Raw genomic sequence first — 25,664 nt, 5'->3', positions numbered from 1 at the left:
ATGGATAAGAAAGCTGTGGTACATATACACAATGGAGTATTACTCAGCCATTAAAAAGAATACATTTGAATCAGTTCTAATGAGGTGGATGAAACTGGAGCCTATTATACAGAGTGAAGTAAGCCAGAAGGAAAAACACCAATACAGTATACTAATGCATATATATGGAATTTAGAAAGATGGTAACGATAACCCTGTATACGAGACAGCAAAAGAGACACTGATGTATAGAACAGTCTTATGGACTCTGTGGGAGAGGGAGAGGGTGGGAAGATTTGGGAGAATGGCATTGAAACATGTAAAATATCATGTATGAAACGAGATGCCAGTCCAGGTTCAATGCATGATACTGGATGCTTGGGGCTAGTGCACTGGGAGGACCCAGAGGGATGGTATGGGGAGGGAAGAGGGAGGAGGGTTCAGGATGGGGAACACATGTATACCTGTGGTGGATTCATTTTGATATTTGGCAAAACTAATACAATTATGTAAAGTTTAAAAATAAAATAAAATTAATTAAAAAAATAAATAAATAAACTTTACAATATTGTATTAGTTTTGCCAAATATTGAAATGAATCCACCACAGGTATACATGTGTTCCCCATCCTGAACCCTCCTCCCTCCCCATACCATCCCTCTGGGTCGTCCCAGTGCACCAGCCCCAAGCCTCCACTATCGTGCATCGAACCTGGACTGGTGACTCGTTTCATACATGATATTATACATGTTTCAATACCATTCTCACAAATCTCCCCACCCTCTCCCTCTCCCACAGAGTCCATAAGACTGATCTATACATCAGTGTCTCTTTTGCAGTCTCGTACACAGGGTTATTGTTACCATCTTTCTAAATTTCATATATATGCATTAGTATACTGTATTGGTGTTTTTCTTTCTGGCTTACTTCACTCTGTATAATAGGCTCCAGTTTCATCCACCTCATTAGAACTGATTCAAATGTATTCTTTTTAATGGCTGAGTAATACTCCATTGTGCATATGTACCACAGCTTTCTTATCCATTCATCTGCTGATGGACATCTAGGTTGCTTCCATGTCCTGGCTATTATAAACAGTGCTGCAATGAACACTGGGGTACACGTGTCTCTTTCCCTTCTGGTTTCCTCAGTGTGTATTATCTATCTCTTTCAAGTTTCCTTTTCTTCTCCAATTTTAAAGTAATCAATCCTCAATAAAAAAATGAAAGTGATTTCTCCTGAGAAATAAACTTATTGAATTATGCAGTCAGATTAAAGGGAAATAAGTATTATCCCCACAATTACAGAATATCTAAAAGGGACTTAAGCAAATTTCTCAAAGATGCTGAATGTGTTTATTACTTCATTAGTACATTCATTTATTAAAAAGAGATTTATAAAGCTTCTCAGTACTGAGGAGGACCACAAGGTGATTTCACAATCACCAAGTCCAGAAAAGGCTTAGAGTAGAGAACCATGGACAAATGAGCCATGCTCATGTTTAGTCATAAGCGATTGTTCTTCCCACAAAACCAAGTTTGCTTAATCAGAATTGTCAGCTCAAGTTTGCTCATATCACTAACATATTAAGTTTGAAACCATTTGGAAGCTTAATGGAGGGAGAATCTCGTAATAGGCAAAACAGGCAGGGGAAGTAATCAAAAAAATAAATACACTTAGTCTTATAGACTGTAGATTTAGAACTCACATTTAGTTTAACAAAAAAAACACACAAAAAACAGACAACCTATTATTTCAAACACCGACTCTCTGCAATATGCCTTGCAGGAGTCATGAGTGAGTGGCCCTAAGAAGTATAACCTGAATTCACAAAACTAAATTTTAGTTAGAGAGCTAAGAAAATAAACACGAAAACAAATAAATGCCTTAGATCAGCACTCAAAGAGCAGACCAGAGTCAAGTTAACCCAAACTCCAGGAATCTAAAAGGAGGAAGGGGCTGAAAGTGTGGGAGGCAGCTATGGTGAGACTTAAGCTTGAATTTGAGAATAAATCCTATTTATAGAAGAAATTGTAGCATTTGCTTCAGAATATTTGACCCGCCATAACAAAATTGCCACGTCCAAGGTGACTTACATTTCTAGACTGTAAGTCACTGTGGGGCTTCCACTGTAAGTCACTGTGGAGCATAGGAAGAACCTCAGGACCTTCTTCATGGCCACCATTACTCCCATTTCAGAGGCAGCAGAGTGAATCTCCACTAAAGCCACCTTTATTTGTGTCCTTTATTGATTAGAACTGGTCTTGTTGGCAATAAGAGCAGAGTGACTTCATCCCCAGTTTCCTTGTGGTCACCACAGAAGTGCTTGACCAGGTGTATGAGAAAAACAAATAGAAAAAAGGTGGAGAGAGAAAGGATCCGAAAGTGAGTACAGCCTGCTTCTCTTTCTTTCTCTCTCTCTCTTCTTCTCTTTTGTTCAGTGTCAGCACTTTTTGTCTCCAGAGAAACTTTACTTCCCTCTAAGAGTAGTCTCAAAATTACTGCTAATTTTCTGGAAGGAAAGTGTTCTTTGAAATATATCATATACCATTTTCTCCCCCTACCCAACCCCACTTTTGTAAATGCTGGCATTGCGTTGGCTGTGAACATGTAAGTATAGTTGCTTTTGAATGCTGCAAGGTAAATGCAGAAAATGACAGCTTAAATGGAATCATTAAAGCAGATGTAGGTAATATCTGAATGCTACGAGGCCTTCTTTGCAAGGCAATAAAGTCTTTATTTTCAGTTCTAATGCCTTACAGCTTTTCAGGGAAGCTGACAACCTATCATTTCTTACTCCCCACCCCCATTCCCAGCACGAACTCAGGGGTATCGTTTCTATCTTAAGTTATAACCTGTTGATTGGTAGAAAAGGGAAGAAATGTATACAGTTCCACTCTAAATGGTTATTTCCTGGCAGTGCAGCAGTGAGCTCTGTCAGCTCATTCGAAGATATTAAGTGTGAGAAAGTCACAACAAAATTGCTACCTGTCCATGTACTGGGTGAACCACCAAGTGCAAGTTTCAGGCAGCGCTAGGAGACACAAGAGACCACATCCTGGTTTTGCAGATTGCCAGACTTGCATATAAAGGAATCATAATAATATTTTGCATTTCTTTAAGTTCATACTTTTAAATACAGTTTTCACTGTACTCTCCTAGTCTTCTTTTGAAAAAGGCAGTTTGATGTTTTCTCTCAAACAAGTATAGACAAATGGAAAGTCATAGATATTAATTTTTAGAAATACCATGGAAATAGTTTATTGCGATGCCAGTTATTCAAAATATGGTCAACACCATATTTTGTTTTGTTTTTGTTTCTGTTTTTAATTTTACCAAACATTTATATGACATTATGTGCCAGGTACTTTCCAAATCACTTTAAAATATTAATTTATTTATTCTTATAACAACTCCCTAGTGTGTGTGTTAGTTACTCAGTCATGTCCGATTCTTTGTGACCCCACGGACTGTAGCCCATCAGGCTCCTCTGTATATGGAATTCGATAAGCAAGAATACTGGAGTGGGTAGCCATTCCCTTATCCAGGTGATATTCCTGACCTAGGAGTCTCCCACATTGCAGGTGGATTCTCTTATCAGCTGAGCTACCAGGGAAGCCCCATAACTACCTAAGGTCAGAACTATTTTATAAAAGAATGAACTGAGGTTCAGCCTCAAAAAGGTGGGCGTAATAGTGGAGTTAGGATTCAAATCCAGACCCTCTGTCTCCAGAATTCGTGTTCTCAACACCTTCACTGTGAGCCTTTCAATACATGGGAAGGTGTGATATAAAACAGCAGGAAATAAAGCAACACTACTTTCTGATTCTGGGGCAGTCACCCACCAACCCACCACTGAACAAGCCTTTATTCAGCAATAACTACTGGCCAAGGTTTTAGTGTTTGAGGTATCCAAAGAAATGTGACAAATGTAATTAATTCTCATTATTCATGGATTTCATCTTTACAAATATTCATATTGCTAAAATTTATTTGTAACTCCTAAGTCAATACTTATGGGCTTTCCAGCCATTTATAGGCATACATGGACATGCTTAAAGTGGTGAAAATTTTAAGCTTCCAACCTGTATTTCCCAGCTCAGGTCAAATAAAATTATGCTCATTTATCTTGTTTCAGCTGTCACAGAGATGACCAGAGGAGGACAGTGTAACTCTAGAACCTGTTGTTGGAGTGACCTCAGACAAGTCACTCAACACTTCTGATATATGTCCTCTAAGAGCAATGAATAGTTCAGTATTTGCTACTTCAGGGCTTGGGCTACTTTATAGAATATAAATATTTCAAATAAAAGGAATCTACTACATATCTCCTACATTCATAGACCTTATACCCTGAGTGAGAGGAAAATGCAAAAACAAAGCAGAAGAATATTTTGATAACTAGGAATATGTGCCGGAGAAGGCAATGGCACCCCACTCCAGTACTCTTGCCTGGAAAATCCCATGGATGGAGGAGCCTGGTAGGCTGCAGTCCATGGGGTCGCTAAGAGTCGGACACGACTGAGCGACTTCACGTTCACTTTTCACTTTCATGCATTGGAGAAGGAAATGGCAACCCACTGCAGTATTCTTGCCTGGAGAATCCCAGGGACGGGGGAGCCTGGTGGGCTGCCATCCCTGGGGTCGCACAGAGTTGGACATGACTGAAGCGACTTAGCAGCAACAGCAGCAGGAATATATGCAGGATGTACAAAGGGCAAAGTTACTGAGTATCACTACATACTTTTGAAGACTTCAGTTAGTAACTGAAATGATCAGTATAAGCATCAGGGAGAAGAGGGAATTTGGGACTTGAAGCAACAAAAGCAAAGCCAGAAGAAATCCTGGAAAATATCTCTGGCCTTGGTTTTATTTCATTCTCTGGCTTGTATTAACTATGCAGTGAGACCCCCTTTAGATGGGGTCACAAAGAGTCAGACACGACTGAGCGACTGAACTGAACTGAACTGAACTGATCATATCATTGGCTAAATTAACTGAAGACCTAGTTGTAGGAATTATAAAATGTCTATCATATTTTTATGATGAAACTATTGTCTTGAATTTTTAATTGGAATGACTCAGTTGTCAAGGAAGTAAGCCTGGTCGCATCTGTTGGTAACTTGTAAAAATCACAGATATATTTTCAGAAGCTCCATGAAAAGACATTTACTGTATCTGCTCTTCAGTGCAACTGGATTATGGACCTTGGTGACTGCAGCCATGCGAACCCACAGGGAGAAATGCTATCCATTCCCTGCTCAAAATACTGCTCAGAGGCTTAAGAGAATCTGGAGATTGCAGGAGAGGCCTGTGTTCTTTCCTTTGTTGTCACTGGTTGTACTAGAGGGTTTGCACTTTTGAGTAAATATTTTAACTAGATCCCTCCATTCTCTTGCCCACTTAAGTAGGAGATAGTGAAAACTACAAATCAAAGCAAACGTGTACCTTTGATACACAATTGTGTTTTACAACGTTTATTGTTAGATATAGCCAATTGTAAAAAAGACATGAAAGAATTGCCATTGGATCTATATGTGATAATCCTTGGGCATTATAAACACACAAAAAAATAGGCAGGTTATCCTAGACTGGGAAGACTTGAAAGATTTAGCATATTAGAGTTAAATGAGATATAATTCAACAAAACTTGAATTTGATGTGCTCTGTTTTGAGCATGATAGCATAGGAAGTAATATGAAGTGGCAATGAGCTTGGGAGTATAAGACCTTGTAAAAGGTTTGTAGGGTCTATGATAATTTTGAAGATGGATGTAATTATCGTGTCAAGTTGAAAATAATTTGCAAAGTTACCATGAGGTAGTATCCCTCATACTGTGTTGTATTTCATACTGTTTGACTATGGAACAATGGACTAGTTCAAAATTGGGAAAGGAGTATGTCAAGGCTATATATTGTCACCCCTTTTATTTAACTTATATGCAAAGTACATCATGTGAAATACTGGGCTGGATGAATCACAAGCTGAAATAAAAATTACCAGGAGAAATATTAACAATCTCAGATATGCAAATGATACTACTGTAATTGGCAGAAAGTGAAGAGGAACTAAAGAGCTTCCTGATGAGGGTGAAAGAGTAGAGTATAAATGCTGGCTTAAAATACAACATATAAAAAATCAAGATCACGGCATCCAATCTCATCACTTCATGGCAAATAAATGGAGAAAAAGAGAAACCGTGGCAGACTTTATTTTCTTGGGCTCCAAACTCACTGTGGACTTCAGTCACAAAATTGAAAGACATTTGCTCCTTGGAAAGAAAGCTATAACAAACCTAGATAGCATAGTGAAAAGTAGAGACATCACTTTGCTGAGAAAGATCTGTATTATCAAAGCTATGATTTTTCCAGTACTCATGTAGGGATGTGAGAGTTGGACCATAAAGAAGGCTGAGCTCTGAAGAACTGATGCTTTCAAGCTCTGACGCTGGAAAAGACTCTTGAGAGTCCCTTAGACAGCAAGGAAATCAAACCAGTCAATCCTAAAGGAAATGAACCCTGAATATTCATTAGAAGGACTGATGCTGAAGCTGAAGCTCCAATACTTTGGCCACCTGATGCAAAGAGCCAACTCATTAGAAAAGACTCTGATGCTGGGAAAGATTGAGGGCAGGAGGAAAAGGGGATGACAGAGGATGAGATGGTTGGATGGCATCATCAACTCAATGAACATGAGTTTGAGAAAATTCCAGGAGATAGTGAGGGACAGGGAAGCATAGGGTACTGCAGTCCACAGAGTGGCAAAGAGTTGAACATGACTTAGCTACTGAATTACAGCAAATAAGGGCTCCCCAGGTGGCACTAGTGGTAAAGAACCCACCTGCTAATGCAGGAGATGTAAGAGACAAGGGTTCGATTCCTGGGTTGGGAAGATCCTGTTGAGGAGGGCATAGCAACCCACTCCAGTATTCTTGCCTTGAAAATCCCATGGACAGAGGAATCTGGTGGGCTACAGTCCATAGGGTCGCAAAGAGTTGGACATAACTTAGCATGTATGCAATAAATGAGGTATCCCTTCTTTTTCTAAGCCTAATCTGTCCCAGATAGAATATTAACTTCTAAATTATTAATTTACCAGCTTATGATAGTTTATTACTCTTCATCTTTCTTTCTGAAATATATGGAATACTTGGGTGTGAGTGACTATTCCACTAAAGTACAGGCCATGACATTGAGTCATGATATTGATAATTCAAAATACTCCCTAAATCACAATGCCATTAATATTTCAAGCAAGAAACACATATGCACACACACACAAAGTAGAGAGAGAAAGAGAGTGCGAGTGTGTGTGTGTGTGTGTGTGTCTGCATGCAGATCATCTAATTGTTTTAATTCTTTAATCAGTTGGTAAACATAGATCTTGTTTGGGAATACGTCTATTGCATAGGTAAAATAAAATACGTACATAAAGATATTCTTCTGACAGAATCGAAATAGAAAATGAGGTGATTTTCTAATGAAACAACATTAAACCCAAAACAAAAACATCAGAGTCACAGTGCAATTACTGTTTTCAGACCATGTACTGCCTGCCCATTCCCCAGCAGCCAACAGAAAACAGTGCATCATTATCTGCCCCGCTCACTCGGCAACAGGGTATTAGCATCATGTCTTACAACTCCGGAGACTGAACCAATTAAGGTACAGTTTAAACAAGGCACTCATAAATATTGTAGCTTTGTAGTATTGACACTTTTAAATAATAAAGAAATATAGAATAAGGCTTCCAAAAGTAAGTAATCCATCTTAGGAGAAAAGGTTCCACGGAGCGACTCCTGCCTTGTGAATAAATATGCATAATCAAAACAGGAACCCAACTCAAGTCTCTCTCCTACTCATTTGATATACCTCTTCATGTCATATCCATTTTCATATAAACAACACAATAGTATAACATCTGCATTGCTAAATAACACTACTATGTTCTAATTTCTTTGGAATGACATGAATAAAATCTTTCTACTCCTGTTTATTAGAATTTATTGGTGACAGTTCTTTGCAAAGCAGCAGAAGATACAATTATTTCTGGTACAACCCTAAGTTGGATATAGCAACTCAACAGGGTTTACTTTTGACTTCAAATGATCCATCACTTGATAACACAGAGGGGAGGCAGCAGGAGGAGTTTGCGAACCTCTATAACTTCATTCTAAACTGCTGCCATGATACTCCACACAGTTAATGTTATATACACACACTGTCAGCACTGTAATACAATTGTACTTTTCTTTATTCCATGTAGATCTTTGGATACAATGTTCTACAGGGTGGAAAAAACACAGCATTTCCAGGTTTGGGTAGAAATCTTACTAAAACAAATATTTAGAAGTCTCTCTAACTCATCATGGGTGTCCTAACACTTGCTCCTACTTATTCAATTCTCTTTGGTTAGGACATCTGCTAAATTGGGGGACAGATGATTTCACAGTCATGGGAAATGAAAATTAATGCCACATTTCAGAAATTCTCTCATATAGGCTGCTTATATATGCACGATTCTCATCAACAGGAGAAATGATCAGATTATGCTAGAGGTTTGATATCTGATGGAGGAGCCTGGTAGGCTGCAGTCCATGAAGCCGCTAAGAGTTGGACACGACTGAGCGACTTCATTTTCACTTTTCACTTTCATGCATTGGAGAAGGAAATGGCAACTCACTCCAGTGTTCTTGCCTGGAGAATCCCAGGGATGGGGGAGCCTGGTGGGAGGCCATCTATGGGGTCGCCATGACTGAAGCGACTTAGCAGCAGCAGCAACTTTAGCTTATCTTACTGATGAATGTGGTTGCTAGGAAGGGAGAAGAAGCAAAGAGAGTTGTTACCCTGGGCTTAATTCAGACCAATGAGAAAAGAAGCTAATAATTTAGAAATAAGACAGAAAATGATTGTGTCAGCCTAGAATTTATGACATTTAAGACAGAAACACTTGGATAGTTACATGTTGGGGGAAAATTTAATGTCAGGCAAAATTTAGAGATGTCTTGATGACTGCTTTCTTACTGTTTGTTATTTATTTGAGTGTGCTCAAACTTAGTTATGGCACACAAGATTCTCAGCCTTCATTGTGGTGTGCCGGTTCTTTAGTTGTGTCACGAAAACTCTTAGCTGCAGCACGTGGGACCAGGGATCAAACCCAGGTCCCCTGCATTAGGAATGTGGAGTCTTAGCCGCTGGACCATCAGGGAAGTCTGATGACTGCTTTTTAAAGGGAAAAAGTCTCACAAGAGGTGAAAGTGTCTTTAAATTGCAATTTATTATGTCTCGGAAAATTTTCTGAATTTTAAAGGTGGGCAAGAGGTAACATCCAAGGGAAAAAATGTAGCAGTGATGATGCCTCTGATAACAGCAGATTACAAAGTGGAAGGAGGAGTGCATTTCAACTCTCTAAAAACAGAGGTGTTAAAGAATAAAATGGATAGTCTCAGCAAGTACAGAGGGAAGGAAAGAGAAGTGGTCGATATCATCAAGGTTTCTTTCAATTTGAATTCTAAGTTGTATAGAAATTGATTATCGTTCAACATTAAAAATTGTTTTTGGAGTGATTCTAAACAATAACTTACACATTGGAATGGTGCCTCGTAATTTACAAATTTTTGATGTGCATTATTAGTTCGTACCACAGCCATGAGCGCTCATGCTCCCCAGTTCATAAGTGAGCAGGTGGAGCCTTAAGGTTAACCTGTGGCCCTAGGACACCATGTTTGTAAGACTCAGGGCAAGAATACAACTGGGAGTCAACATACCTCATGCTTAAGTATTTAAAAGTTAAAAAATTAAGCAACAGTTAAACATGTCCTAGCCTATTTTTGATTGGAGAAAGTGAAACGTGAAAGTGAAGTCGCTCAGTCGTGTCCGACTCTTTGCTGTACTGTAGCCTACCAGGCTGTCCAACTGTAGCCTACCAGGCTCCTCCGTCCATGGGATCCTCCAGGCAAGAGTATTGGAGTGGGTTGCCATTTCCTTCTCCAGGGGATCTTCCTGATCCAGGGATCGAACCCAGGTTTCCCGCATTGTAGGCAGATGCTTTATCGTCCGAGCCACCAAATGGCAACCCACTCCAGCATTCTTGCCTGGAGAATCCCGGGGACAGGGGAGCCTGGTGGGCTGCCGTCTATGGGGTCGCACAGAGTCGGACACGACTGAAGTGACTTAGCAGCAGCAGCAGCAGCCTATTTTTGAAAATATATCTTAAAACCATAATAACACAAGGTACATATACTTTCTTAAAGTAAAAGTTGGCAAAATATAACATATGACATAATTATAATTAAAAATTACTGCTTCAGGTCTAAATATTCTGTAGATGGACCTGTGATGTTTAAAATACATTAATAATTCATAATATATTTACAGTGAAAAATATATTTTTACTTAATTTTCATAAGATTACTAATTATGCTATACCAATATTTTCATGTAATTTAGATTCTATTGAACATAATGATCTGTAACTTTCAATTTATATATATTCAAAGTATATACACAGTGTATTTTGATAACAAATCAATATAATGCTAAAATTTAAATATCTTATACATATTTTAAAGTTCATTTTCTTCTAAACTATTAAAAATTAAAACATCAATTTTGATCCATGAATAAAATTTTTGGAACTTTTCTTTTTATAAATTGAATTTAATAATTTAAATTTAATAATTTGAAAACATAATAAGATATTAAGAATCTGTAAGTACAAATATTTACTGTACTAGGTTTCAATATCTGTCAATGGAAAGAATCAGTATCACTCTTTATTTATGCTACATCTAGCTAAAACTGTATATATACAAATTTCAAATTAGCACAATTATCAGATCAGATCAGTCGCTCAGTTGTGTCCGACTCTTTGAGACCCCATGAATCGCAGCACGCCAGGCCTCCCTGTCCATCACCCACTCTGGGAGTTCACTCAGACTCACGTCCATCGAGTCAGTGATGCCATCCAGCCATCTCATCCTCTGTCATCTCCTTCTCCTCCTGCCCCCAATCCCTCCCAGCATCAGAGTCTTTTCCAATGAGTCAACTCTTCGCATGAGGTGGCCAAAGTACTGGAGTTTCAGCTTTAGCATCATTCCTTCCAAAGAAATCCCAGGGCTGATCTCCTTCAGAATGGACTGGTTGGATCTCCTTGCAGTCCAAGGGACTCTCAAGAGTCTTCTCCAACATCACAGTTCAAAAGCATCAATTCTTCGGCACTCAGCCTTCTTCACAGTCCAACTCTCACATCCGTACATGACCACAGGAAAAACCATAGCCTTGACTAGACGAACCTTTGTTGGCAAAGTAATGTCTCTTCCCCAGAAACTTGTGAGGAACTGGAGAATCATGAGATGGATCCTGAAGAGCAGTGAGAAATAGAGCCCAGCTCTACTGCAGAAACTGAGTGTTCTATCACCTTCTGAAAGAAAAGACTCAACGTGCTAATTAATTTGTCTTTTATCTTAACTACAGATTTTCTCCACTCAAATCCTTCCCATACTCCACAGCACTGTCTGACCCTGGCTTCCACAGTACTCAAGCTACATGACTTTATGTCACTCAGACACATGTGATTTGTGTTTTGAGGACTTGAGAAAAGAGATGAGGGGGGAACTTCCCTGGGTCTTGAAAAAGGTTAGTCCTGAAATCAGATACTTAGAATCATAGGTCACACTGCATCAGCCCTGAGTACCTTATACCAAGAAATAGAGGCACCTAGACAGCTTTAATTTACCATATTTCCTTGTGTTTTTGATCTGTAGGGCTTTCTAAAGCACATGACCTAGGCCCACCTTCCCTGTGTGAGAGTGGTAATGATCAATTAAACCAGAAGTTAATCTAAACGATGTCCCTTCAGTGACCTCTGCAGTCTTCAGAGGTGGTGACATCCTTGTGAATAAAGATACCAAAGCAGACTTTTTATTTCAAAAACCCACAGAAACAGTAAAATGATTTCTGATTTGGATTAAAATATTTTATGTCTAGGTCTCTTGAAGCGCTATAATCAAGGAATAGTTTAAGAATGTTTCAATCCCATCATCAGGGTATATATGCTCATTTGACTTGCACTGAAAGTTGATTTTGGAGTAGGAAATGGCAACTGACTCCAGTATTCTTGCCTGGAAAATTCCATGGACGGAGGAGCCTGACAGGCAGTCCAAGGGGTTGTAAAGAGTCAGACACAACTGAGTGACTGAGTATGTACAAGAGATAATTTGGAGTAAAGTTCTGCCAAATCAATTCAGTGATCAGCTGCAAGCTAGCATAACAGTCACAATTACTATTTTAGTAGACCTATTACTATTACTATTGCTATTACTATTTTAGTAGACCTAGAGGAGCTTATGCACAAAGATAAAGAATTAAATTTTTTAAAGTCAGATGTCTGAATTAGGTCCTATTTTATGGTCAGACTCTTCTAATCTCCTGTAATTTCTCCATCTAGATGGAAATTCTTCAGATGAAAATAGAGTTTTGAAATGAACTCATGCACCTGCAGGACCATCACTTACACAGATAAAAGCCCATTTCACTGAGCGCTGGGCTTCCCAGGCGGTGCCAGTGGTAAAGAATCCACCTGCAATGCAGGAGCTGCAAGAGACAAGAGTTCAGTCCCTGGGTCCAGAAGCTCCCCTGGAGAAGGAAGTGGAAACCTGTGTCAGTATTCTTGCCTGGAAAATTCCATGGACAGAGGAGCCTGGTGGGCTTCAGTCCGTGGGGTCACAGAGTCAGACACAACTAAGCACACACACAGTCGTGACTGTTAATGGTGCTCAGAGGTGTGCACTGCACACACGTTCAGAGAAGCTGTTCTCAGCTGCCTTGAGTAGCTCCTGCTCCATAGAACTGCAGCAAAGATCACATGGGTTAATCCATACAAGGCATTTAGACCAAAGCCTGGCACCTAATTAACACTCCATGAGTTTAATACAATATTCTTTATAATATATTTGTCAGGAGAATGGTGAGTAGGAGAAAGCTGAGAATAGCAAGAAAAACAGACAAATAAAATTGAAGTCACTGTTCTGACTGGATGGCAAGAGAAGAAAAGAAAGTTGCCAATTGCTTCCCTAATCTGATCAGTGTCAGCTCATGATAAGCATAGAATGGCATCCGTGCTCCATTACTAATGAGCCACATTTCCCTTATGATACAGAAATGCAAAACCAGGGAATAGGAAATCCTCCTGTTCGAGGGGAAAAAGCAAATGACCAAACAGTAAAGCCTGTCGTTGGTGGTCTATCTGGAACTCCATGACTTTGGTGAGTTTGACCGTGACAGCTAATGGGGAACAGTTTATGATCAGTGCCTATGGCTGGTGTGTTACTCACCAAGGGCTGACAAGCCCAACTCTTGACAGTGAAATGAGTGGGGATGATATCAGTCACTCTTTCACTCGAGTTGCAAATCTTCTAGTCAATAGGAAAAACCTAGAAGCAGAAATAGGAAAAGGAGAAGTTGACAGGTTCAGCCATGGCTGGAGGTGCCCTGATAGAAGGTCAGAAAAGTGAAGTGAAGACAGCAGTATTAATGGAGCCAGCCATGAATAAAGGAGTCAGAACTGTCCATGAGCCATACCAGAGGACCTGAAGGGAACACCAGGAGAAAAGCAGGGGCTGGGGTGCTGGAGAAAACTGGATTCAAATCCCAGCTCTACCCTTTAATAAATGGCCTTGGGCAAGCTACTTAATATCTCTAAGCCACTATTTATTCACCCATAAAATAAAGATAATAAAATCCACCTCAGAGAGCAGGGTGCAGAAATTTATTAAGATAACGGATAGCACATGTATGCCGCAATGTCTGGCAAGTTGGAGGTATTCAATGAACCTTAATCCCTTTCCAGGAGCTGCCATAAGAGGCTCACAGCCAAGGGAAGTGGGGTGGGAGAGATGCAATTAATTAAGTAATTACAAAAAAACGCACTAGACATGAGAACAGACCATCAGGAGGACACAGGGATGTACCCTAGTGCAGCCTGCATGGAGCAGGAAGCAGCAGAGAAAGAGACACTTGGGAAGGCTAAAGAAAAGATGAGGGTGGGCAATTGAGTTGAAGATAGCCAGTCTCAGAGTTGTTCACTTGCTAAGTAGTGTCCTAGTCTTTGTAATCCCATGAACTGTAGCATACCAGGCTTCCCTGTCCTTCACTATCTCCTGGAGTTTGCTCAAATTCATGTCCACTGAGTCAGTGATGCTATCTAACCATCTCATCCTCTGCTGTCCAGTTCTTCTTTAGCTTTCAATCTCCCAGAATCAGGTTCTTTCCCAATGAGCCAGTTCTTTATATCAGGTGGAGCTTCAGCTTCAGAATCAGTCCTTCTGATAAATATTCAGGGCTGATTTCCTTTAGAATTGATTGGTTTGATCTCCTTGCTGTGCAAGGGAATCTCAAGAGTCTTCTCCAGCACCACAGTTCAAAGGCATCAATTCTTCAGCACTCAGCCTTTTTTATGGTCCAACCCTATATCCATACATTACTACTGGAAAAACCATAGTTTTGACTATGTGGACCTTAGTCAGAAAAGTGATGTCTCTGCTTTTTGCTAAAAATACACAGTTCAGTTTTGACACAGCTTTCCTCCCAAAGAGCAAGGGCCTTTTAATTTCATGGTTGCAGTCACCATCCACAGTGATTTTGGAGACTAACAAAATAATATCTGTCATTATTTCCACTTTTTCTCCTCCTATTTGCCATGAAGTGATGGGGCTGAATGCCATAATCTTAGTTTTTTTGAATGCTGAGTTTTAAGCCAGCGTTTTCACTCTCCTCTTTCATCCTCAACAAGAGGCTCTTGAATTTTTCTTCGCTTTCCGCCATTAGAGTGGTATCATCTGCATATCTGAGGTTGTTAGTATTTCTCCCAGCAATCTTGATTCCAGCTTGTGATTCATCCAGCCTAGTATTTCACATGATGTACTCTGCATATAAGTTGAATAAAGAAGGTGACAATATATAGCCTTGGCATTTTCCTTTTCCAATTTTGAACCCAATTTTAACTGTTGTTACTTAACCAGCATACAGGTTTCTCAGGAGACAGGTAAAGTGGTCTGGTATTCTCATCTCTTGAAGAATTTTCCATGGTTTCCTGTGATCCCATAGTCAAAGATTTCAGTGTAGTCAATGAAGCAGAAGTAGATATTTTTCTGAAATCCCCTTGCTCTCTCTCTAATCCAGTGAATGTTGGCAATTTGGCCTCTGACTCCTCTGTCTTTTCTGAAAGTTCTTGGTTTACATTGCTAAAGACAAGGATTTTGAGTGTAACCTTGTTAGCATGTGAAATGAGCACAACAGTGTGGTAGTTTGAATATTCCTTGGCATTGCCGTTCTTTAGGATTGGAATGCAAATTTAGAGAGCATAAGGCAAATGGTATGTGCCAAGGCCTAGAAACAAGAGACATCACAGAAGAGGCTGTCCTGGGTCTCAGGCCTATCAGAAACAGTACATCACTGCTGATCTCTCCATTCTATCATTCAAAGATCATATAAAGAGAGAGAGAGATAAAGCTCAATAAGTTCAAGTTAACACAGACCAGTCAACTATCCTCTATAATAGACAACTTCTGAACAGATTCTTCAGGAAACATGGAAAGAACATTGAGGATTAGTATTTACTGTAAAGGAAAACTTCACCCAGGCCTCTTTTCCTCATACTAATTTCTCACAAGGAAGAGAAGCTCTCAATCTAATTCTTGAGAATCTGAGACTTAAAGCCATTTTTTCTGGCTAGTGATCAAAGTCACTGGCTACTGCATATGAGCATCAAACTGTGGAGAGAGCACTCCCACTTCCTGACTCATGGGTTAAACTTCCCAGGGCTGGTCTGTCCTTTTAGACCCCATCCAGGAATCCTGCATCTTGCTTGCCATTCTGACTCTACATGGTTAACACACCTAGCAGGTATATTCAGAGATGCTTCCTAGACAGTCCTTCTACCTTTCTCTAACTGCCTTCACTGCATCTGCTACAACCAGGGCAAGAGAGAAAATGATTGGGAAACATTATGGTGGAAAGCCCATTTTGGCAATGCTTGACTATTTGAGATTCAGAAGAGAGGATGGAAGAAGCAAGGACTTCCCTGGTCCAAGCCACGGTCAACTTTTCTCAGAGTGCTGATAAGTGGGATACAGTAACCTAGACACCAGCAGAAAAACAATTTGTCTTTAATTTTTACTATGATGTGTTGCAAACCTATATCCTTCAGTATTTCCAGAGTGAGGAAAATTTAGAGGCATAAATAAGGCACAAAAATCCCACCTTGAAATCTTCAACAGTGATAAGAGCTGAAGTTAGATTTATAAAACACAAGATCAAAGTTCAGTTCAGTTCAGTTCAGTTCAGTCGCTCAGTCGTGTCTGACTCTTTGCAACCCCATGAATCGCAGCATGACAGGCCTCCTGCCCATCACCAACTCCCGGAGTTCACTCACACTCATGTCCATCGAGTCAGTGATGCCATCCAGCCATCTCATCCTCTGTCATCTCCTTCTCCTCCTGCCCCCAATCCCTCCCAGCATCAGAGTCTTTTCCAATGAGTCAACTCTTCGCATGAGGTGGCCAAAGTACTGGAGTTTCAGCTTTAGCATCATTCCTTCCAAAGAAATCCCAGGGCTGATCTCCTTCAAAATGGACTGGTTGGATATCCTTGCAGTCCAAGGGACTCTCAAGAGTCTTCTCCAACATCACAGTTCAAAAGCATCAATACTTTGGCACTCAGCCTTCTTCACAGTCCAACTCTCACATCCGTACATGACCACCGGAAAAACCATAGCCTTGACTAGATGAACTTTTGTTGGCAAAGTAATGTCTCTCCTTTTGAATATGCTATCTAGGTTGGACGTAACATTCCTTCCAAGGAGTAAGCGTCTTTTAATTTCATGGCTGCAGTCACCATCTGCAATGATTTTTGAGCCCCCCAAAATAAAGTCTGACACTGTTTCCACTGTTTCCCCATCTATTTCCCATGAAGTGATGGGACCGGATGCCATGATCTTCGTTTTCTGAATGTTGAGCTTTAAGCCAACTTTTTCACTCTCCACTTTCACTTTCATCAAGAGGCTTTTTAGTTCCTCTTCACTTTCTGCCGTAAGGGTGGTGTCATCTGCATCTCTGAGGTTATTGATATTTCTCCCAGAAATCTTGATTCCAGCTTGTGCTTCTTCCAGCCCAGCGTTTCTCATGATGTACTCTGCATAGAAGTTAAATAAGCAGGGTGACAATATACAGCCTTGACATACTCCTTTTCCTATTTGGAGCCAGTCTGTTGTTCCATGTCCAGTTCTAACTGTTGCTTCCTGACCTGCACACAGGTTTCTCAAAAGGCAGGTCAGGTGGTATGGTATTCCCATCTCTTGAAGAATTTTCCACAGTTTATTGTGATGAAAGTTAAGAACATGGAAATGAGAGAGCAAATATAAGGTACCTATCTATAGAGATTAATCTGAAACCCAGAAAGACAAATGATAATAAACAATAGTTTTGTAGTCAATAATGGTATACTTTAATTGTATGGATAGTCAGCACATGAGTATTAAAAATTTATGATATCTGGTAATATTTAAAGGTTATACAGAAAAATCAACCAATGGATTAATTAATCCATATTTATTTGGCAAGAGAATCTATTCTGAGACCCCTGGGATACTGGAGAACACAAACAGACAACAAGAATGTTTGAATACTTCCTAAATACAAGATGTTTTGATAGACATAGGTAATTCAAAATAAAATGTCTTTTCCCTCATGTAACATGGTTGGAAATAAGATTGTTTAGAAACAAGAGTATTCTTTTTGGAGTCAATATACTTCAAGTGCACATAGAGATGGCCAAATGTCTCATATCTTGCTGAACTTAAGTTTTCTCAATTTAGAAAGGGGAAAATAAGTCCTGCTTTATGAAGTTGTTGTTAGGATTAAAAGAGGTAATCTACAAACATTTCTGACACTGCCTGGCTTACAATAGCTCAAAATGATGAGATACCCACCTTTGTTTCCCTAGATAGATTAAATTTTACGCATGAGAAAGGCAATGAATAATGCCTTGAAGAACATGGAAAGGGTCACATAAGCAAAGCAGAGAAGTCAGGGCCACAGAATTTGAAAATGCTGGCGCATTTCAAGTGGTAAGGAAAGGATCCTGCAATATTCTGGAAATTGAACTTAGAAGAAATCAGGAGGGATAGTGGGAACTCTTGCCCTTTGGTCCCAACCTCCTTGTGGAAAAGGGACTAACAAGGTAGTTCTTAGAAAGAACTTAGAAAGAACCTGAATTCAGAGGGCTAGAAGAAACAGAAAATTCATATAAACTACCATGACTTATGAGTTTAAGACAGTAATAATCAAGGATGTCTACTATGTGTCTTGACAGAGAGGGCATAGGAAAAAGAGGAAGATGAGAAAGTAAGGAGAAGGAAGAGAAGGATGATTAAAAAGAAGAGCAGGATGAAGAGGAGGGAGGTTAAGAGGAAGAAGAGAAAGGAAAAAAGGAGTACAAGAGGAGGAGAAGGAAGAAGATGGGAAGCTGATTAGTGTCACAGACATCACACCGTAATTTGAAAGGGTAAACTTGAAATGGGTCCATTCAGTTCAATAGTTCCTTCATCACTGATACCATATTGAGCTGCTCTGAGAAACACTTTGCCTTGATATATGAGGTGCTGAAGCTGATTGACAGTGAGAGACTTTATTTTCCTGGGCTCCAAAATCACTGCAGATGGTGACTGAAGCCCTGAATTTAAAAGACTCTTGCTCCTTGGAAGAAAAGCTATGACAAGCCTAGACAGCATATTAAAAAGCAGAGACTACTTTGCCGACAAAGGTCCATCTAGTCAAAGCTATGGTTTTTCCAGTAGACATGTATGGATGCGAGTTAGACCATAAAGAAAGCTGAGCACCAAAGAATTGATGCTTTTGAACTGTGGTGTTGAAGAAGACTCTTGAGAGTCCCTTGGACTGCAAGGATATCAAACTAGTCAATCCTAAAGGAAATCAGTCCTGAATATTCATTAAAAGGGCTGATACTGAAACTGAAGCTCCAATACTTTGGCCAACTAATGCGAAGAATTGACTCATTGGAAAAGACCCTGATTCTGAGAAAGACTGAAAGCTGAAGGAAAAGGGATGACAGAGAATGAGATGGTAGGATGGCATCACCGGCTCAATGGACATGAGTTTGAGCAAGCTCTAGGAGTTGGTGATGGACAGTGAAGCCTGACATGCTGCAGTCCATGGAGTCTTGAAGAGTCAGACACGACTGAGCTACTGAACTGAACTGAACTGAACTGAGGCTAATTGTGTGTCTCTGTGTGTTAGTTGCTCAATCATGTCCAACTCTTTGTGACCCATTAGACTGTAGCCTGCCAAGTTCCTCTGTCCATTGAATTCCCCAGGCAAGAATACTGAAGTGGGTTGCCCTTCCCTTCTCCAGAGGCTCTTCCTGACCCAGGGATCGAACCTGTATCTCCTGCATTGGCAGGCAGATTTTTTACCATCTGATCCACCAGGAAAGGTCAGTAAGGCTGATTAGCTAAGTCTATATAATCCAATGCATGAGAACTCAACAAAGATTTAGTCATTTAAAAAGACATTAAGCTTTGGCCAAGGATTTTAAAAATGAATATTCCATGTTGGGGGATGCTAAAGAAGATAATGATTGAAGAAAATCTTTCTATAATTATTGCTCCATATATTGTCACCTTCAAGGGAAAATATACATAAAAAGTAAGAATAATCCCCCATATGGACTTCCAGATCCATTTTTCAAAGTGAGCAATCCAAATATCAGAGCAAAGGAGCATCATTAAGTGATTATAAACTGCAAGCCTTCTAGGGGAACAGCCCCCAGTTCCAGCACAAACATGGAGAACACCGGGGCAAGGTGATCCGGCTCTCCAGGATTTATGGCTCTTAGAGAACACTGCCCAGGCTGGAAGGGATATTCAGAAGTTAGCAAGTACAGTACCCTTCCTCTAGCCACTTCACTTGCTTTTTCATCATGACGAACTAGCATTTTACTTGTAAGGTAGATGTGAAAGTAAAATGAGTATTATAAATAGGTGATTAGAGCAGGGGACTGGGAGGGGAAAGAATCATAAAAACCTCAACTTCATCTCTCTACACTATTTCTCTCTCTCGAGTAATTAGGGTAGCATCTGATACATTTTAGACACTCAGTAAATATTTGTGATGGAAATGAATGAATCCCATACCTCCTGGAATTTCACTTCACTTCCTTGAGTTCTTCCAGGAATTTAAGATTCAATCAGTATCTCTCTGGACCAGAGTTTTAGCCATAGATTTTCTTGATTTCTTTCTTTACAATCTAGATTTTCTAATATTTCTTTTGAAAATGAGGATTTGTGTGTGTGTGTGATTGCTGCACACTCCAAAAGGCCAGCTGAAAACTTGACAGCTCTTCCTGTTACAACTTGCAGACAGATTTTAAGTCAAAACATTGACAAGATTTCCTGAATAATAATTCTTTTTGTGGTGAATACAGCATGAATATCAAAGTTGCCTAAATAATGAATAACTTAATTTCTTCAATTAAACCTTCTTTGATGTCACAAGCCTACATAGATCTTTATTTCCTAGACTTCTATAACAAGTTTGTCTATAACACCTATGAAATACTTGGCTAATTAGTGTCCTATGAAGTGAAAGTAGCTCAGTCATGTCTGACTCTTTGTGACCCCATGGACTATACAGTCCATGGAATTCTCCAGGTCAGATTATTGGAGTGGGTAGCCTTTCCCTTCTCCAGGGGAACTTCCCAACCCAGGGATCAAACCCAGGTCCCACACACTGTAGGCGGATTCTTTACCAGCTGAGCCACGAGGGAAACCCAAGAATACTGGAGTGGGTAGCCTTTCTCTTCTCCAGGATATCTTCCAGACCCAGGAATTAAACTGGGGTCTCCTGCATTGCAGGCAGATTCTTTACCATCTGAGCTTTCAGGGAAGCCCAGTGTCCTATAACTTTTCTAAATATTTACAAAGATATATTTTGATTTCTCAAAAAGCATGGAAGCCCTTGGAGAAGAATTGTAATACTATGCCTCATTAAGTCACACAAAAATTTTTGTGTCATTTTTCAAAGTATGTTATACTAGTGTGTTTTTGTTTGCCCTCAATATAGTTACATATAATAAAACTTTTGAAAATCAATTATCTAGATGATCCAATATAACATGTTGCTAAACATGTGACACTGAAGGAGTAAGCAGCTTACCTTCAGAAGGCCATGGTGGACAGTCTTCTCAGACAGGCTAACAGAATCCTGAAGGCCAAAGACAGAGGAGCCAAGTGAAGGCAAAGACAGAGGGCACAGCATCCTTAGAAATCCAGGGAGAGGACTTTACAGTTTGAGCAGGACAAACTGGAGCAAGACGGAAAAAAAGACCTAAAAATAAAAGATTAAACCAATTAGTTCTCTACAGTTTAGAAAGATGAAGGCTAAAAGGAGAGAAAGCTCAAACCTGCCCTTCAACCATAATTTGGAACAATATGCAATATAAATTGAAAATGTTGTTTAATATGGACCTTTCTGGAGAATGTTTAGAAAATCCAGTAGACTCTCTGACATATTTTTACCCAAATTTGTTTGAGTACTAGGGAGAGGCTCACCAACTTCATTTCAACTTGGGCTATTTTAGTTTAATAGACATTTTTTTTCCTTTTTTGAAATAATATGGCCTCCTCAGTTCTACTGGCCTCAGTTCTGTCGTTAGGGATTAGTAAATATAGTTTCACAAACTAATAATTACCAAAAACCTTATGGAGAATGAAAGTGTTCTCCAGAAAGGTCCATATCAAACAACATTTTCAATTTATATTGTATATTGTTCCAAATTATGGTTGAAGGGTAAGTTTGAGAAACTTTTCTCTGTCTCTCCATCAGAATATTAAGGAGTTATTTCTAGTTGAAGTAGAATGCTGCCATGTTAGCTGTATAATTCAACTCCATGTTGCAAGACCTTTGACCTACAAAGAACTTTTGTTTTAATACATAATAAATACTGAAAAAATAATCAACAAAGGTAAACTGAAAAAGGCTAACACTTCACACAGCAAAATTAAAAGAAAAGTTGACTAAAAATTTGACTGAAAAATTGACATCAATGTTAATAAGTTTCAAAACTACAAAAATCAACCCAGGAAAATTACACATAGTAGAAATAATCTTTGCAAAATAAGACAGAATGGTTGAAACTTCATTATGGGAAAATGTATTATTGACTAAAAATTGACAAAGGAATCTAATTTTGTTGCCCAAATTTTGATCTGGAAAATCTGATTCAGGAAAATTGGACACAGTAAAAAAAATTTAGACTGACAGAAGCAAGATTGTTTTTTTATAGCTGATTGATGAAAAAAAATCATTACTGTAAGTTTTATGCTTGGGGGTAAAAAAGAAAATAGTAAATGGCTTAATTGCCATCTATCAAAAAATTGATCAAGATGTTAAATTGTCTTGTGTCACTCTCAAAAGGGTTTCTAACTGAAATTTTATTGATTAGAACCAATCATTGTTGATATAGTTCTGATCTTTTAACATTGAGTTCAAATATCATCATTGTCTAATGTTGGGGTCCAAAAAGCACTGGGTTAACTACATTATTCTTAAAAAAAAAAATACCAAAAATTCATATCTTTATGAATAAATAGGCTTCTAGAAAAGTTTAGACAAACACAAGATTAATCCAACTTCCATATTAAGGGAATGTTGGGGTCTTTGTTGTCAAATTCTTCTTCAGAAACAGAAGGCTCTATTAAATGGACATTTCTTTAATATTTTGGAGAAATATAATATTTCTCCGTTTGGCCTCTATAATATTCTGTTATTTCAGTGCAAAGACAATTAATAAATATATATTTCTTGTGTATCTACTTTGTAACAGATAGTTGGTCAGTTTTGTTTGACCCCTTGCAAACCCATGTACTGCAGCACACCAGGTTTCCTTGTCCTTCACTATCTTCCAGAGCTTGCTCAAACTCCTGTTCATCTAGTCGGTGATGCCATCCAACCACCTCATCCTCTGTCATCCCCTTCTCCTGTCTTCAATCTTTCTCAGCATCAGGGTCTTTTCCAGTGAGTCAACTCTTCACATCATGTGGCCAAAGAATTGGAGCTTCAGGTTCAGCATCAGTCCTTCCAATGAAGAGTTGGTTGATTTCCCTTAAGATTGACTGGTTTGATCAGGTTGCTGTCCAAGGGACTCTCAAGAGTCTTATCCAGCCCCACAATTTGAAAGCATCAATTATTTGGTGCTCAGCCCCATCTTTATGGTCCAACTCTCATATCCATACATGACTATTGAAAAAAATCATATCTGTGACTTTGTGGACTTTTGTCGGCAAAGTGATGTCTGTGGTTTTTAATAGCTATCTCAGTTTGCCATAACTTTTCTTTCAAGGAAGAAGTGTCTTTTAATTTCATGGCTGCAGCTAACCATCCACAGTGATTTTGGAGCCTAAGAAAATAAAATCTGTCAGTGTTTCCACTGTTTCCCTGTCTATTTGCCAAGAAATGATGGGACCAGATGCCATGATCATTTTTTGAATGTTGAGTTTTAAACCAGTTTTTTCACCTCATCAAGAGGATTTTTAGCTCCTCTTTGCTTTCTGCTACTAGGGTAGTGTCATCTGAATATCTGAGGTTATTGATATTTCTCCCAGCAATCTTGATTCTAGCTTGTGCTTCATCCAGCTCAGCATTTCACATGATGTACTCTGCATATAAGTTAAATAAGCAGAGTGACAATATACAGCCTTGACATACTCCTTTCCCAATTTGAAACAAGTCTGTTGTTTCATTTCCTGTTCTACCTGTTGCTTCTTGACCTGCTTGCAGGTTTCTCAGGAGGCAGGTCAGATGGTCTGATATTCCCATGTCTTTAAGAATTTTCCAGTTTGTTGTGATCCACAGTCAAAGGCTTTAGTGTAGTCAATGAAGCAGAAGTAGATATTTCTCTGAAAAACCCTTGCTTTTTCTATAATCCAGTGAATGTCAGCAATTAGATCTCTGGTTCCTCTGCCTTTCCTACATTCAGCTTATACATCTGGAAGTTCTCTGCTCCTGTACTGTTGAGCCTTGCTTCAAGGATTTTGAGCATTACATCACTAACATGTGAAATGAGTGCAATTGTGCAGTAGTGTGAACATTGTTTGGCATTGCCTTTCTTTGGAACTGGAAAGAAAAACTAATCTTTCCGGTCATGTGGCCACTGCTGAGTTTTCTAAGTTTGCTGGAGTACTGAGCACAGCACTTTAACAGCATCTTATTTTACGCCCACTTGACTTCACACTCCACGATATCTGACTCTAAGTGAGTGATCACACCATCATGGTTATCTGGGTCATTAAGACTTTTTTTTCACAGTTCTTCTGTGTATTCTTGCCACCTCTTCTTAATATTTTCTGCTTCTGTTAAGTCCATACATTTTCTTCCTTTATTGTGCCAACCTTTGCATGAAATGTTCCCTTGGCATTTCTAATTTTCTTGAAGTGATCTGTAGCAGATACTGTAATACTAAAGGCTGATGGTATTAGAAAAGGCAGAGGAACCAGAGATCACATTTCCAACATCCATTGGATCATAGAAAAAGCAAGAGAGTTCCAGAAAAACATCTACTTCTGCTTTATTGACTAGACCAAAGCCTTTGACTGTATGGATCACAACAAGCTGTGGAAAATTCTTCAAGAGATGGGAATACCAGACCACCTTACCTGCCTTCTGAGAAATCTGTATGCAGGTCAAAAAGTAACAGTTATAACTAGACATGGAACAAAAGACTGGCTCCAAATTGGGAAAGAAGTATGTCAAGGCTGGATACTGTCACCTTGCTTATTTAACCTATATGCAGAGTACACCATGTGAAATGCTGAGCTGGATGAAGCACAAGCTAGAATCAAGAGTGCCCAGAGAAATATCAATAACCTCAGATATGCAGATGGTACCACCCTTATGGCAGAAAGCAAAGAAGAACTAAAGAGCCTCTTGATGAAAATGAAAGAGGAGAGTGAAAAAGTTGGCTTAAAACTTAACATTCAAAAGATTAAGATCATGGCATCTGGTCCTATCACTTCCTGGCAAATTGATGGGGAAACAATGGAAACAGTGAAAGATTTTATTCCTTTGGGCTCTAGAATGACTGCAAAAGGTGACTGCAGCCATGAAATTAAAAGATGCTTGCTCCTTGGAAGAAAAGCTATGACCAACCTAGACAGCTTATTAAAAAGCAGAGACATTACTTTACTGACAAAGGTCCATAGAGTCAAAGCTGTGGTTTTGCCAATAGTCATGTATGGATGTGAGAGTTGGATTATAAAGAGAGCTGAGGGCTGATGAATTGATGCTTTTGAACCGTGGTGTTGGAGAAGACTCTTGAGAGTCCCTTGGACTGCAAAGAGATCAAACCAGTCAATCCTAAGGGAAATCAGTCCTGAATATTCATTGGAAGGACTGACACTGAACCTGAAGCTCCAATACTTTGGCCACCTGATGCAAAGAACTGACTCTTTGAAAAAGAGCCTGATGCTGGGAAAGATTAAAGGCAGGAGGAGAAGAGAATGACAGAGAATGAGATAATTGGATGGCATCATTGAGTCAATGGACATGAGTTTGAGCAAGCTCCAAGAGTTGGCGAAGCTCCTGATGTGCTGCAGTCCCTGGGGTCACAACTGAG

This window comes from Bos taurus, chromosome 24 (assembly GCF_002263795.3).
Source record: "Bos taurus isolate L1 Dominette 01449 registration number 42190680 breed Hereford chromosome 24, ARS-UCD2.0, whole genome shotgun sequence".
NCBI lineage: Eukaryota > Metazoa > Chordata > Mammalia > Artiodactyla > Bovidae > Bos > Bos taurus.
The sequence above is the reverse complement of the archived record's forward strand: the minus strand, read 5'-3'. Positions refer to the sequence as shown.